Below are 13,140 nucleotides of genomic sequence, written 5' to 3'. Positions count from 1 at the left end.
ATTGATTTCACCTCCAATGCTTTCCCCTTTCTATATACCATGGCAATCCTAGTGTTCAGAAAGGCAGCAAAGACTCAAATTTTACAAAGGACAAGGGAAGGCCAATGGGTCTAGAAGGTCAGCAAATCCAGAGGAGGCACTGAAGCTGCAGAAGTTTCCCCAGCAGCACTGGCCTCGGAGCACATATCCTCATCAAGAGATGCCCTTAGCCTGAGCCCTGCAGCAGGAGCGAGACTCTGAGGGGCCTGCACACACTTCAGGACACACGGGACCGGGTGTGGGGTCAGGATGCAATTCCAACCTTGGCCCACCTAAATTGCCCCACCCTTTGTACCTCTATTTAATGAGGTACTTCTACTAGTGAGGATGCTTTCCAAGATATTTTTTTTACCATTTTGTAAATGCTCCCCTCACTTGTTGAACAAAAAGAATCTCATAATAGTTCATAGGTCTTAAAGGTGGAATAGGTCTCACCTGCCTGCATGCATTTGAAGTTTTAGGACATCTTTCAAATGGTACAGTGGCAGTGAGAGAGGTACATATGGGAGTTCATTTTCCTTGCTTACTTTGTGTGATCCATAGAGTCTCAGTGATCTCCTTGCAGAAGCCAAAAGGCCCTCATGGTTAGCATTTGGTCCTACCCCTTTCACAGAAGTGTAGTTATGCAGGAGGCACTGGCCCTGGGCTGGGCTCAGAAAACCCCGTCTTCTTGCCAGCCAGTAGGAGGCAGCCCGTCTTCACCACACAGCTTCCACCTGAGCCTCAAAGTGTTTTTGAAACCATCAGAGCTGAAAAACAGCCCTCATAAAATCTGAGAAAATATTAGCTTCATGGATGAAATCTGTATTGGGTATTGATTTTTTAAGGGGCATTGAGTGCCCATTAAAATGAGATGAAACATTTTTTTTGCAGTATCTGGTATATACTTTATATCTCAATAATCTGACATGTAATAAAACCATTTTCTATTTTTTTATTTTTGAGTTTATTTTAATTCCAAAGTTAAACCAAAACAAAAAAACTTGAATTGCTCTTAATTACTGTATTTTTCACCATGAGTGTTAGATTGTACTTGTATATTTCGCATAGCTTTAAGAACACTATAGTTATTAACATCTTCTTTATGACAGAAAGGTTTTTGCTTTATTTAAACAAAATGCCTAGCACCTATTGTGGAAAGAAAGTGACATCTGAATTCTCAAAACATTTACAGGTAAAAGCAGTCAGTGCAGACTGTTCCTGTACCCCTCTGGAAAGAAAGAATCATTGCTTTATAAGACTTTTAGCCACAGACCTGATGACAAATAAGACCCCCTTGGGACCAAATTGTGGGAGTAATTTTCCACAAAAGAAGGAAATAGACATATTTTATTATTTACATTTTCCTTTTGTGGAAAATATATTCTTTATATATTACATAGTCCTATTAAACCTGACTTCTCGGACCGCATGTTAAAAATAGATTGCGGTCGTTTTGTTGCATGTGTTCTGTATTCGCACAAGTCAGAATTTTGAGTATTTGTTTCTCATAAACATCAGGCTTTGACCCACTGGAAAGCAAGACTGTGAAGTGACACATGACTCCTGAGCAGGGGCTGCATGCCAGGCATTGAGAGGCTTCTCAGAGCTCCCCGTGAGCTGAGCTGGCTGAGCTGGCTGCCCGCTCCAGGAGTCATCAGGACCTACCCTATGGAGCTAGAGTTTCATCCCTCTGGGCATGTGTTAAATCACATTAATTCACACAATGCTGCTAACCGGTGACAATTAATGCACTGTCTCTTCCGGGGCATTTGTATTGCTTACCATGAGTGGATCTCTAACTGGCATGACAGGAATCCCAGGGCTATCCCTAAGCCTAGAGGAGAAATTCATAGACAGGACATCTCTAGCTCTTGTTAAAGGTTTTCTTGCCTGACTTCAAAACTGCATCTGACCACAGAATCATTACTCGCCACCCTGAGAGCTGGAGCCATGAGCTAATCTCAGAGAAGGGCAATCACAAGGTACCTACATTTTTTTTTTTTTTTTTGAGATGGGGTCTGCCTCTGTTGCCCAGGCTGGAGTGCAGTGGCACCATCACAGCTCGCAGCAGCCTCAACCTCCTAGGCTCAAGCGATCCTCCCTTCTCTCAGCCTTCCGAGTAGCTGGAACTACAGGCATACACCACCACACCTGTCTAATTTTTGTGTTTTGTGTAGATACAGGTTTCACCATGTTGCCCAAGTTGCTCGCAAGCTCCTGGACTTAAGGGATACACCTGGCTTCCCAAAGTGTTAGGATTACAGGCATGAGCCACAGCACGCAGCCCTAAATTTCATTCTGGTTAAATTGCGGGTTTAGAGCGTCAAATTAGAATAATCTGTAATCCATTTCCATGTGGCCATCAGTTGCTAAATCTTAAATCTGTGTCATTGGACAAGTTTTTGATTTCCCTAAACCCCTTTGTTCTTGTGTAAAACGAGGTTAGTATTGGCAGGGATTTTGTAATTAGAGTAATGTTAAGATCTTAGCACAGAGCCTGGAACACAGAAAAAGCCTACCAAATGGTAGCTAGTAGCATTTCATGTTATGAGTTGAAACTAATTAGTTCTAGAGTCATAACATCTCAGGCTAGAAGGGACCTTCCTGGTCTCCCAGTCCAACCACGACTCTCCAACACGCAGCCAAGCAGTCGTGTCTGTGCAGGACAGCTTCCAAGATACTCAACATTTGACATAAAACTTCCATTTGGACTATTGCCAATAGCGGTGAGGAGGAGGGAAAGTGGTGTGAAGGCATATTTGCCAAAATGGGCTGTATGAAAATATAACCTGACTTTTCTTGCACAGTTGGATTTCTGAGCACAGAAGTGTTGCAAGTTATCCTACTGGAATGGAATGTAAACTACAATCCAAGGTGTTACTTTGTGAAAGGCACTTTGAAAACAAACCCCCTCTCAAATCTCTTATAAACCACAGCTGTTAAAATCCAGAGGTACCCACTTAGGTAGTAGAGATTTCTTTCCAACACAACTAATAAATGAGAGACTGCTCTGAAAACCTCGGCATGCATCACTTAAGCCTGGGAGTTGCACAGTGACACTCAGCTGGTGCCTGGCACTGGCAGAGATTATCATTGAAGCATTGAAGGTTATGCCAGGAATCATAACATTGCCACCTGCATTCTGGCTGGGAATCACAAGCTTGCCAGGAAAAGTCGATGCAAGCCCTCCATGTCCTTCCTCAGCGCTGGGGGCTGGAGGATGCTGTTAGGGATCAGCTTCACCCCCCACCTGCGATTCGACCTTGTTCCTGAGTCATTGTCCTCCCCGAGCCTCGGTGTGTTCACTCATCAAGTGGTGACAATTGTGAGCACCTGTCTTCCCTACCTGATTATTAAGGGCTTTAATGAATTTCATCCTCATAAAGTGCTTTCATATCCTTGACAGAACATTTCTATCCCAGTGTAGGTGAAAAACCATTATCATTATTGACCTCAGAGTCAAAAGAGAGACACTTTTTCAGGCTTCCTTACTAATAAAATGGTAGTATCAAATGTTTATATAATGCTTTTCATCATAGACACAAGCACAAAATTTTAAAGTTCACAATTTTGAAATATGAATTTGTTGCATTATTCAATGTTGCCAGTTACAGTAGAGTTGCTCTAATGATTCTAAGTGCAGATGGCCAGAGCTGGCCTCAGATTCTCAGTTCATTAAATAGTCCTTCCTTTGACCAACAGGCCTCTCATTGTAAGGCAGCCCGGGTCTCAGCTGATGTCAAAAGCCCCATTCTACCCTGGGTGGATTGTTCGCACAAAGGATTCCCATACGTATTCTGCTGCAGACAGGGATGGGGCTGGCTCTGCAGATGTCGCTGCCACCAGCACTGTCACTTTTGCTCCTCACACGATCTTGGGTCTCTTTCCAGAGACTTGCACAAAGCTCGATTCAGAGTTTGCCTGTGACCGATGCACACTTGGCCTGCAGATGGACAGAGGAGGAGGAAAAGGCATCCCAGTGTTCTTCCCCACTTGCCTGGGAAAGCTTGGGAATTCTTGGCCTCTTTACCAGCTTCGACTCAGGCTGAAAAACAAATCAGAAAGTTGCCAATGGTTTCATTCAGTCTACGAAACTGGGTTAAAGTAACTCTGTGAGTGAAACCATCAATGCACAAAAGTCAGGAAATCCAAGATTGCCATTCCCACCACCCACGGAGGTTCTCTGCACAGGTGACCCTGTGTCCCTGCTGGGGTGCCAAACTGCATCCTTGGCAAAGCACAGAGCCACGGGGCCAGTTATCCTAGGAGTACATCAGCCTATGGGGACTTAGCCATGGGGAAAACGGTCTCTGCATTCATGGCACTATAATTTCAACTCTTAAATATATTCATTTGTTTCTAAATTGACTTTTAAATGCAGTATCATATATTTACTGAAAAGTGCACAAATGCTCAATGAGCAACTCACTGAATTTTTACAACATGAATACACCCATGGAACCAATATCCAGGCAAGAAATCAAGCACTGTCAGCACGCAAGGAGGCCCCAGTCAGCCTCTTCCCCATCTCTAATATGATGATAAAACCTGACTATAAACATTAACAAAGGAATGGGATGTAAACAGACTCTGGAACTCTAGAAGAGATTCGAAAATCTTATTTGAAAGTATCTTCTGAAATTGAGATTCCTAGGAACACTGGCAGACGTTGCTATCATTAGAATTCTCACCCAGCTAGCAGAATAAAGGGTGTGGTTACCCTGAAAAATTCCACAGGCACTGTCTCCAGAGATGGCTGTACAGCATCTGTGCCCTTTCTTCCGATAGGCAGATTCTCCCAGTAGAGGAAACCCACATGACAGGTGTTCCCAACCAAGGACACCAGGAGAAGCTCAGCAGAGCAGGTCAGTGCTGGCTCCACCCTGGGCCTCGGAGTCAGATGTCAGGCCTGGCCACGTACATTTCAAAAACTTCCCAAAGAGATTCTGAAATGCATGCCTGGGTGAGAACAACTCTCTCAAAGTGTTATTCATTTTGTTCTTCCATTACACACGTTCCAAGCCCATTCCCTCTGACAACAAAAGAATGAAACCCAGCAAAAGCACAGGAAGGGGGTCAGGTGAGTTTCTTCTCCCTTTTCCTACTTCATCTGGGCTGATTTTGCCTAATCAAAATGGCTCCAATTACCCAAACAACTGGTCAAAATCCCAGCCTCCAGAGATCAGCTCCTTTTCGTATGTAACTCCAGGCCTTTGCCTGCGTCTAAAATGCTCTCTTTCTCTTCTCCACACAGCAAACTCCTACATGTTCTGCAAAATCCAGACTAATTGTCTCCACTCTGTGTGTCCTGACTTAGTCTTTCTGTGATCCCTAATATCCCATTAAAGGCTTCCTTACAGTTATCAGTGGTTTTTTATTTTATTTTATTTTATTTATTTATTTATTTATTTATTTATTTATTTTGAGACAGAGTCCTACTCTGTCACCCAGGCTGGAGTGCAGGGTGTGATCTCGGCTCACTGCAACCTCCCCAGCCTCCCAAGTAACTGGAAGTGCATGTGCCACCACGTCCGGCTAATTTTTGTATTTTTACTGGAGACAGGGTTACACCATGTTGGCCAGGCTGGTCTCAAACACCTGACCTTGTGATCCACCTGCCTTGGCCTCCCAAAGTGCTGGGATTACAGGCATGAGCCACTGTGCCCGGCCATCGATGGCCTCTTTACAGTTCTTGGCACATCGCATTGTAATGACCTTTTGTGCTGCCTGTACCACCAAATAGACTGAGATTTTCCTCTTTCCACCTCTGCATTCTCATGATCTAGAATGAACCATGAAATATGCTAAATAGATAAATGATGAATGTATGCATGGATGGATGGGTGGATGGATGGGTGGATGGATGGATACTTAGAAGTGCTTTGTAAAGCGCAAACCATTCAATTTCCATTCACTCTATAACTATCACACACAAATGGCTATCTGGAACTCAAACACCCCTTTTTCCCTAGACTCCATCCTTCTCACCCTCCAAGTAGAGAGTCAATTCTTTTCCATTTCAATAGGAACTAGAAACTCTACACCTTCGCTATGTATTATAATTGTCAGCAAAATTTTATCTTTCTTTTCAGCATCATTATTCTCTGAGACTTATTTCCAAAGTCTAACATTACCATGGGCCTTTTACCTCTCTCTTTTACCCTAAAAAGCAAACATGGAGCAAATAGGCCCCTTGGGTTGGGGGTGGGAGGGTCCTACAAAATGTGCTTGAGAACATCCACCAGGGAACAATGGCATTAAGGCTAACCCAAGCCTGCATTGTGGTTCAGCAGGTGGTCCAGTGGCTGCCAGGTGTATATACACAGCAGTGGATTTCTTGGGAAGACTAAGCTACAGCCAGCCCCGGAGGTGACAGTGAGCTGAAAGTTCTACACATAGAGCTGCCCCCAGTGGCTGGTGGTTTCCTTTACGGAAGAAATGTTTTGGATCCCAGTCCTAGCATGTGATGGTTTTACTACATTCCAAATCAGCCATGTGGCAGAAGCATGCTCAGAATAAGGCATTTGAGTACATGAAGACAGTGGAATAAAAACTGTAAAGTTAGAGGGAATTGAACAGCTGGATATACGGGATATTAACTAAGATGTGTCTTAAAGTGATATGAATTAGGGTGTTCCTTACCACAGGAAACCAGTGTGGGAAGGTTCAAACAGCCATGGTGGCTCACACCTGTAATCCCAGCATTTAGGGAGGCCAAGGCAGGTGGATCACTTGAGGTCAGGAGTTCAAGAGCAGCACGGCCACATGGCAAAACCCTGTCTCTACTAAAAATACAAAAAATTAGCTGGACATGTTGGTGGGTGCCTGTAATCCCAGCTTCTTGGGAGTCTGAGACAGGAGAATCACTTGAACCCAGGAGGAGGAGGGTGCAGTGAGCCAAGATTGTGCCACTGCACTCCAGCCTGGGCGATAGAGCGAGACTCTGTCTCAAAAAAAAAAATAAATAAAACAAACAAAACAAAAAGAAAGCATGTAAATAGCATCATTAACAATGTGTCAGAAGTTCACATTAGAATAATGCCAGAGCTTGACAAAATATTAGAGACCACATACATCAAACCCATAATTTTATATAAGGCAACCGAACTACCAATACAAACCATGAACAACTTTCATAGCAGGGTCAGTCATGATATCCATTTTACAGTTCAATTTGAAAGTTATTCAGACCTATCCAACCTCAAAAATTCCCACCTGGTATCTGTTATGATGTGTCATGTATTCCCAACATTTTTTCATTTCTTTGAGGAACAATATCATATTTCCAGAAAGTGCACATTATAAACAAATCTGTTATCAAATTGAATGGCAGTCCACAAAGTAAATGTCCTGTACTCTAAAAGTCAAGGTCATAAAAGTTAAAAACGAAAAGGCTGATGAACTGTTCCCGACAGAAGACAGACAGACATGACAGTGAAATGAAATGTGAGACCCCGGGTTGGATATTGGCTCCTGGACCAGGAAAATAACCATTTTCTTTTCCTAAAAGGTACATAAGGGAAACAGTTAATACAATTCAAATAAGATCTATAGATTAAATGTGTCAATTTCCTGATTTTATCATTATAGAGGAGAATGACCTTGCTTTTGGAGAATGCACACTGAAGTGTTGGGGGTAAAAGAGCATGGGCCACACATTCTTTTTTTTTTTTTTTTTTTTTGAGACAGGGTCTTGCTCTGTCACCCAGGCTGGAGTGCAGTGGCACGATCATGACTCACTGCAACTTCCAAATCCCAGGCTCAAGCAATTCTCCTGCCTCAGTCTCCCAAGTAGCTGGGATTACAGGCACCTGCTGCCAAGCCCAGTTAGTTTTTGTATTTTTAGTAGAGACAGGGTTTCACCATATTGGTCAGGCTGTCTTGAACTCCTGACCTTAGGTGATCCACCTGCCTCGGCCTCCCAAAGTGCTGAGATTACAGGCATGAGCCACCGTGCCCAGCCGGGCCACGTACATTAGTCACCTTTGTGCATCTCAGCAGGAATGAGACAAGTACCTGCAAGGATAGCATGCCCAACTGGGAGGCGGTGCAGAGTCTCACTGATGCAGCCTCTTGTGCTGCCAGATTCCCCCCACGTGATGGCATACAAGTGGTTACACACATTGCTTAACACCTCCACCGCCCTTCGTTTCCTCAACTGAGGGTGTGAAGAAAAATACTAGTGGTCAACACTTAGGAAAACCTTCGTCAGTGCCAGGCACTGCTTCAAGCGCCTCACCTGCGTTACCAACAACCTTTTACAAATGAAAATACTGAGGCACAGAGAGTGAAGCAATTTGCTCAAGGCCACATCGCTGAGTGTAACCAAAACTGAACCACTCCCTTATACCATGTCTCAGGTCTTAGCATTTCTGTGAAACATAGATGAAATATGTCAAGCATTGAATTTAGTGGCCATGGGCAGGAAGTGCTTGGTAGAGGTTCGGTTAATCATCAGTGTTACCTTCACCACCACCATGAGTGAAAGGTACACTGCAATACCCGGACCATCGGCTGGACCCTAAGTCCTCAGCACTAAGGTTCATTTCCTTGCTAACTGTTGTGTAGAGTTTCATCAAATCATGCAATCCATAAGCTAAACCCCAGATATCTCAGAAGAGCTAAAACAAAACTAGGAGTAACAGAAGTAAATATTTTCTTTCGTGGAACAATTGATAACTTTGTAGGCTGGTTTCATAAAACTTGGCTGCATGATTCATTTAGACTTGAGGATATTTTCCAAACTATTTGGATTCCTTTTCAGGACACCACAAAACTGGGGAAGCATGACTGGGTGGCCTCAGGAAACTTACGATCATGGTGGAAGGTGATGGGGAAGCAAGTACATCTTACAGGGCAGAGCAGGAGAGAGAGAAAAAGCAAAGAGGAAACTGCCATACACCTTCAAACTACCAGATCTCATGAGAACTCACTCACTATCATGAGAACAGAAAGGGGAAAGTTCTCCCCCATGATCCAATCACCTCCCACCCGGTCCCTCCCCTGACACATGGGGATTACAATTCAACATGATATTTGGGTGGGGATACAGCCAACCATATCAGATGGGTTTTTTGGTTGTTTTTATTTGGTTGGTTGGTTTGTTTGGGGTTTGGGTTTGCTTTTTGTTTTTTGTTTTCTTGAGACAGGATCTGACCCTGTCACCCAGGCTGGAGTGCAATGGTGCAATCTGGGCTCACTGCAACCTCCACCTCCCAGGCTCAAAACATCCTCCCATTTCAGCCTCTTGAGTAGCTGAGACCACAGGCATGCCCCACCACATCCAGCTAATTTTTGCATGTATGTATTTTTGGTAGAGACGGGGTTTCGCCATCTTGCCCAGCCTCGTCTCTAACTCCTGGGCTCAATCAACCCTCCGCCTCAGCCTCCCAAAGTGCTAGGATTACAGGCATGAGCCATTGCACCCAGCCTGTTTTTGTTTTTTGAGGCAGGATCTCACTCTGTGGCCCAGGTTGGAGTGCAGTGGCAGCAATCTTGGCTCACTGCAGCCTCGACCTCCTAGGTTCAAGCGATTCTCCCACCTCAGCCTCCCAAGTAGCTGAGACAACAGGCACATGCCACTATACCCAGCTAATTTTTTAATTTTTTTAGAGACAGGGTCTCCCTATGTTGCCCAGGCTGGTCTCAAACTACAGGGCTCAAGTGATCCTCCCACCTCGGTCTCCCAAAGTGCCAGGATTAGAGGCCTGAGCCACCGCGCTCAGTTGCTTTGGTGGTTTCTACTTGGTTGGTGCTGATACTGAATGGATGGGTCATCCAGTCATGCTCCTTAAGTTCAAAAGGACACTGGATTCGTCAGCTAGGGCTGCTGAAATGAAGCTCCACAGATCAGGTGGCTTAAACAATGGAAATATATATTCTCCAAGTTTTGGAGGCTAGATACCCACAATCAAGACATCGGCAGGGTTGTTTCTTCTGAGATCTCTCTCCTAGGGCAGTACAGATCCATCTTCTCCCTGGATCTTCATATGATCTTCCCCGCCTCTGTGTGTGTCTATGTCCTTATCTCCTCTCCATATAAAGACACCAGTCATGTGGGATTGCAGCCCACCCTAACAGCCTCATTTCAACTTCATCACCTTTGTAAAAACATCTCCAGATGCAATCAACTTTCTGAAGTACAGGGGTTAGGACTTCAACATGTGAATTTGGGGTGAGGACCCAATTTCACCCAAAACAGAGACTTAGACAGAGGGGAAGACAGAAACCATACACGTGTGTCTTCAGTTTGAGGAATGAATATTCCCTGGAAGCTCAATGTTTGTGAAACACTATTTCTAGCTTCTGATGTCACCGGTCTCCTCCAAATCAGCCTCCCTGAGAGCTAATTCGACAAAGGGTCCATCCTAGCAAAGTTTTCAGAACCTTCTCTTGCATCTCCATAAACTCCTTCTTGAAGTCCACTGAACACCCCTTGACATCCCCAGCCAGCTGACCCTGCACCACCATCTTCTAAGGAACTTTCAGTATGCAGGAATACAAGATTTTTGTGCTTAATATGTTGGCACCATTGCTGCATTCAACGCTGAACCAATATGGCTAAGCAACTTGGAAATAATCCATCCTCTTAATAGCTGATATAATTTTAGTACTTTATTTACTGCAAACATTGAATTTTTCCTTCAGGCCTCATAGAGAACAGCACTGACAACTTCCAGAAACATATTTGAAATGCCTGACATAGTGTACACAGTTGATGAGAAATGTTCCGAGTGTGCTGTGACAAAAATGAGGAAAAGTCGAGAGGAAACCACTAATCCAAAATGAAAGCTCTCCCAAGCTCCCTGCCTCACATCCCACTTCTGACTGAGGGGCCCGTGGCCTGCACACTTGCGTCGGCCACTAATCCCCCAAGGGACCGCAGGCCTCTGTCTCCATGTCAGTTACACGGGAGTGAAAAATAGACGGTTCTCTGCTCCCCAAACTATGTAAGGAGGGAAAAATGAGATGGAGCTGTAAGAGAAACTTGGGTAAAAGTCAAAATAGATTAAATGAATTTAATTTCAATTCCTCATTGTCAAAACCGACTTAAATACATTGAATTTGTTATTTTTATTCTGGCATTGTTTAGCAGGTTATGCTCTTACCAGATAAAGATGAGATGGCTCCCACAGTAAAATGTCTGTCTTCAACTCCATGAAAAGATTTAGAGCTGTGATTTCATTGCCGTTATCCGATCCTTACCGAATTTCCGTGGCTCGGGGCTTCCTCCTACACGACAGAAGATAACCGGGCCACTGAAGAGAAACTCATTTTATTTGTGGGCCGCGTATAGTAAAATCTGTGACCACCAGGGGGCAGCACAGACCTGGAGCTGCTGTAGACCTGGTCGCTGGGTGTTCGCTGCAGGGTTTCTCCAGCCACAGAGTCCTCCCTTCCCCCAGGAAAACCTCTCTGCGCTGCAGGAATCTGAAAGTGCCCGGGAGCTGCTGCCAGAGCCCCCTGATGGCAGACCCTTGCCCTGAGGAGGCCCTCCTTCTGCCCAGTGCTGGGCAAGGGACTCCGCCCTGGGTGCTGAGTCAAAGCAGGACTGGGCTGCCTTTGGTGCTCAGGGTGGTCCCTGAACACGGGCCCGGGGACAGAGACCAGGCCCAGGATCCACAGGCCACGCAAGGCATCTGAACCTGAACTCACGGTCTCCAGGCCCTGGGATCTTTCTGAAGACTTGGGAGCAGGAACCAGACAGCCCAGGGCAGGGGCATCAAAACCCCTGGTCAGGAGGGAAGAGGAAGCCCATCGGCCTTGGAAAGAGTCTAAGAGCAAACCAGGCTCCATATTGACCTTCCGCTGCACTCGCAGAGCGTATTCTCCTTCTCATTCACTGTTAGCGCCTAAGCCTGGACTAGCACCTCACACCACAGACGAATGAAGGCACCGCAAGACGCCAGCGACCCAAGCAGAAAGCTCTGAGGGAAGGGGCAGCCCCGCAGGGTGGTCTCCCTGGCTCCGTTTGTTGTGAAACACACGCAGCTCCCCGACAGCAGGCAACGGTCGTGGTCAACACAAAACCCCAGCCGGGAACCAAGACACCATCAGAACCAGGCGACAAGATCCTGTCACAAGGGAAACAGAAGCTCAGCCTGGCTCGCATTGGTGGGGTGTTAGGGCTGATACTTCCACAGCCCTCTTCACTTACCTGGTAACTGGCCCAACTCGTCCTGTCACCCAAAACTGGGGGTAGATGGCAAGGACAGCCGCAGGGTGACAAGGCTGGGGTGGCTATGCACCCAGCTCCCCCTGCAGTTCCCACACACGGGCTTCCCATTCATCCCGGTGATTGATGCTCCTGGAAACGCCTGGAAACTCTGCCTGTGAGCTAATTATTCTGGGGAATGACCTGCATCCTGGTCAGGAGTGAGCAGGGAGATCATTAGGTGAGAGCTGGCTATTCACAAGAGGGCAGCCTTTGATGCGAGCCGAGCAGAAAGTTTGGCCGAAACTCAACACCTCTTGGAAGTACAGATTAGTGGAGAGGAAGAAAGGAGAACGCATTGTGGAAGTTTTCAAGAAGGAGACAAAGATGCCTGTGTTTTGTATCGCTCAGCTGCCTCAGGAAAATGTCCATTTGTTTTCTTTACACTCCTTTTACATTTTAAGTGGAATCTAGTGAATGTGTCTTTTCAGCGTTCCCAGTTTCGCCATTTTCACTACACCTCGTGTTGCCATTTTAATGAAGCATCATTTTTCCAGAGGGTGTGGGAACAAAACCTATTTAATGACCTCTCTGAGCAAACACTGAGTTCTTCAAATATTTCCCTGAATTAAAATCCCCACCTCACAATTCACTTCCTTTTTTAAATGTCAGTTTGCCAACTGCTGCAAACCAATAAACAGGGCTTTCCTTTACCCACAAGCCAGAGGGCTCCTGTGGAGCCTCACGGCCTGGGGGTGCCTGAGAAAACCCCGCTCTCCTTGTCTGGCTGCTGATCTGGGAGGGCACAGTGGACGCAGCAATCCCCCTGGAAGCACAACATCATGTGCCTTGCATCTCTGCAGCACACAGGTTTAGGGGACTCAGCTAAAACCTGGGAGGCCCTGGGAGATTCTCTGGTCCAGCCCCTCACTCTACAGACAGGGAAACTCAGGCCAGCAAGGAGA

The 13,140-nt window shown here is 45.6% G+C and overlaps 1 long non-coding RNA gene across 1 annotated transcript; it reads right to left on the bottom strand.

Moving 5' to 3' along the window:
• Positions 1 to 1,366: 1,366 nt before the first annotated feature.
• LOC105541235 lies at positions 1,367 to 12,425 on the bottom strand. Its single transcript, XR_001006315.1, has 3 exons — positions 12,179 to 12,425; positions 7,237 to 7,378; positions 1,367 to 4,066 (listed from the first exon to the last, which is right to left on the bottom strand). It is a non-coding gene; the product is annotated as an uncharacterized LOC105541235 (long non-coding RNA).
• Between the last annotated feature and the right edge of the window lie 715 nt (positions 12,426 to 13,140).

The sequence above is a fragment of the Mandrillus leucophaeus genome, unplaced genomic scaffold (assembly GCF_000951045.1).
Source record: "Mandrillus leucophaeus isolate KB7577 unplaced genomic scaffold, Mleu.le_1.0 Scaffold236, whole genome shotgun sequence".
NCBI lineage: Eukaryota > Metazoa > Chordata > Mammalia > Primates > Cercopithecidae > Mandrillus > Mandrillus leucophaeus.
The sequence above is the reverse complement of the archived record's forward strand: the minus strand, read 5'-3'. Positions and strand labels throughout refer to the sequence as shown.